This window comes from Grammomys surdaster, unplaced genomic scaffold, assembly GCF_004785775.1.
Source record: "Grammomys surdaster isolate TR1022 unplaced genomic scaffold, NIH_TR_1.0 63, whole genome shotgun sequence".
Taxonomy (NCBI): domain Eukaryota; kingdom Metazoa; phylum Chordata; class Mammalia; order Rodentia; family Muridae; genus Grammomys; species Grammomys surdaster.
Window position 1 is genome coordinate 2243277 of NW_021604565.1, and position 3925 is coordinate 2247201.

The window sequence follows — 3925 nt, forward strand, 5'->3', positions numbered from 1 at the left end:
TATATATATATATATATATATATATATATATATATATATATATATATATATAATTTTAAAACAGGCAATTTACTAGACTATTCTTAATTCAACAAGTATATATTTAATAATAATATTAAAAAATGTACTGAATCTGAATTTTTCATTAATAAGTTATACCTTAATTTCTTTCTAAAATATGTACACATTTATCATCCTTCCTTAATACTATTATGAATGCATATTTGCTCAAATATTTACTAAGTTTCCCTTATGGTAGTAGAATAGTTTTGAAAATTACATGAAACTTATCTCATTGTCAACATGACTCACTGAGATAAGAATTATACTCTCTGATGTCACAGGCATTTCACTTTACTTTTTATTTTCTATCTATTATCACAATTTTTTTTTAAAAAGTCCTTTCCTCTTTATTTTCATTTTCCAGTTCTGGATTGTTACATATATATATATGTACATATATATATGTACATATATATATATGTATATATATACATATATATATATGTAAGTATAAGCAGATACAAATGTATGCATCTTGTCTTATATTTTATTTCTTATTACAAAGAAGTTGTTCCCTTAATCTGTTTACCCAACATTCCAGATATGTTTCTATCTTGTTAATGACAGATATACAAAGCAATTGACAGTCTGTTATGCTGAGATGGCATAATCTCTAAAAAACTTTTTCTTCCATTGAGATGAGCACACAATTATAAAAAAATATGAATAATGACACTAGTGTTGTAGGAGTGCTTTACCTTTTACATGATTCTTCTAAGCATGTCTAAATTGGAGGTCATTTCTTCAAGTAATTTACAATTCTAGTATACTATTCAGACACTTTGAAAGGGTCAGCTAAATAGGACTGTGATAAAAACACATCAGGATCTTTTGCTTTAGGCAATAAATTATATCACATGGAAAACTATATATTTTACAATGAGTTGATGCAGAGAAGGAGCACATCAGGACCTTTGAGATTTAGGCTTAGCTATACAGAGAAACAGGCATAAAATTTTAACCACAATTTTAAGGCAAATAAGCAAGCTAAGGAGCTCATGATAGAACAGTTTACTTTTGTAAATTGAGCTTCTTGTAAAGCAAAATAGGAGTTATAAAAAAATCCAGTTAGGGGATGCTAGAATCTTGTATGCAGTTTAAAAATGAAGAGATGCTAAAATTATGTATTTAGGTCATAGGACTGAAGAAGTATCTTAGATTTTCAAGTCAGGAATTCTGTGTTTATGTTATTTCTCAAAACAGAACAGCATGGGCACTGCATAATGAGAAATTTCTGGGAAATAAATAATGAACAGTAACAAAATTATTCTTTACCAAATAAAACAAGAAACAGAATAATTAAACTCTTGGAATATTTGAACATTTCTAAAAGCAAAGTCTTGTAGAAATTTTCAAAACTATAAATATTTTTTCTATTTATTTCTATTCATAGTTTAGACAAAGAAGTGTAACAACACAGTTAATTAGAATTATTATATTGTCTATATAATATTGTCTGTAAATCTCTATGCAAATATGTGTGTTAGTTGTGTGTTTGTACATCTACATAGAAAACATATTCATATATATTATTTATTTGTGTGTGATCATTATAGAGAATATGCCAGTATTTACTATTAATCCATTTAATTATTATTTATTTTGAATCTTTATATTGAGACAGATATCCTCTGCATCCCAGATGGCTTGGGAACTTCCAGTCTTCTTCGCAGTATCGTTAGTAATGGAATTGCAGAACTATGTCAGATGGGGCTGGCTAATGCTCATAATATATTCATTTCTGATAATTAATGAGGGTTTATATGAAATATAGTAAGAGGTGATTCTGATCCCAGTTGAAAACGTTTATTGCTTTTTAAAGAGTTAAGGAAATCGCAAAGCTTCTGGAAAGCAAAGGATACTGTGAATAGGACAAAACAGCAACCAGCAGGTTGGGGAAAGATCTTTAACAATACTATATCTGAAAAAAGGCTAATAGCTAATATATAGAAAAAAACTCAAGAAATTAAACTCCAGACAACTAAATAACCCTATTTAAAAAATGGGGCACAGAGCTAAAAAAAGAATTCCTAACTGAGGAAAATTGGATGGCCAAAAAGGACCTAAAAAAATGTTTAACATCCTTAATCATCAGAGAAATGCAAATCAAAAAAAACCCTGAGATTCCACCTCACACCAGTCAGAATGGCTAAGATCAAAAACTCAGGTAATAGCAGATACTGGCAAGGACGTGGAGAAAGAGGAACACTTCTCCATGGTTGGTGGGATTGCAAGCTGGTACAACCACTCTGGAAATCAGTCTGGCAGTTTCTCAAAAAATTGGACATAGCATTACCTGAAGACCCAACTATACCACTCCTGGGCATATACCAAGAAGATGCTCCAACATATAACAAGGACACATGCTTATTTATAATAAAATAAATAAGGCTTATTTATAATAGCCAGAAGCTGGAAAGAACCCAGGTGTCCTTCAACAGAGGAATAGATACAGAAAAAGTGGTACATTTACACAATGGAGTACTACTCAGCTATTAAAAACAGTGAATTCATGAAATTCTTAGGCAAATTAATGGAACTAGGAAATATCATCCTGAGTGAGGTAACCCAATCACAAAATAACATACATGGTATGCACTCACTGATAAGTGGATATTAGCACAAAAGCTCACAATACCCAAGATACAATTCACATACCACATGAAGCTCATGAAGGAAGAAGATCAAATTGTGGGTGCTTCAGTCCTTCTTAGAAGTAGTAACAAAATACTCATGGGAGTAAATATGGAGACAAAGTGTGGGACAGAAACTGAAGGAGGAGTCATCTGGAGACTGCTCCACCTGGGTATCCATTCAAGGTCCAGTCACTAAAGGCAGACACTGATGTGGATGCAAAGAAGTCCATGCTGACAGGAGCCTGATATAGCTGTCTCCCTAGAGGTCTGCCAGAGTCTTACATATACAGAGTTGGATGCTCACAGCTAACCATTGAACTGATCATGGCGTTCTCAATGGAGGAGTTAGAGAGAGGACTGAAGGAGCTGAAGGGATTTGCAGCCACAAGGGGAGAGCAACAATACCAACCAACCAGAGCTCCCAGGGCCTAAATCACCAGCATGAGAACACATAGGGAGGTACCCATGGCTCCAGCTATATAGGTAGGGGAGGATGGCTTTGTGGGGCACAGGTGGGAGAAGAAGTTCATGGTCCAGTGAAGGCTGGATGCCCCAGTGTGGAGAAATGTGAGGGCAGGGAGGTGGGAGTAGGTGGGTGGGTGGAGGCACATGTTCACAGAAGTAATAGGAGGGATGAGATGGAGATTTCTGAGTGTCGGTGAAATGAGGAAAGGGGATAACATCTGAAATGTAAATAAAATATCCAAAAAAATATTTTAGGGATTCTATTTTTGGAAAAATGAGTTGAATTTCCATTCTCTAGAACTACATTAAAATTTAAATGGGGGGCCTGGTAAATAATTGTTATGAGGAGAAAAACAGTACAAATATAAAGAAATCATAGTGGGAATTATGTATTTTGTTGAGTCATATGAAATTACTAATACTTAACTATACTGAGCTATGACTACAGTTTCATATGTTTCAGACTATGAAAAATATAAGATATTGATAATAAAGTCAAGATTAAATTAGAAAAGTTTAAATCTTTAATTATCCACTGTATGAACTTGAATATTTTTGCATTCACTTTGTGATATAGGCTATAGGCATAAAATATACATGACAGAATTTTAGAAAATCACTAATTTTTAGAAACTTGGAAAATTCTTTTTGAAAAGTTATGACATTATGTTCTTATCTATACCCACACCTGAAAGATATTATAGTTGCAACATTATAAGTTAAGGGCTTTAGTAAAAATTTGTTAAAGTTTTGTTTCTATG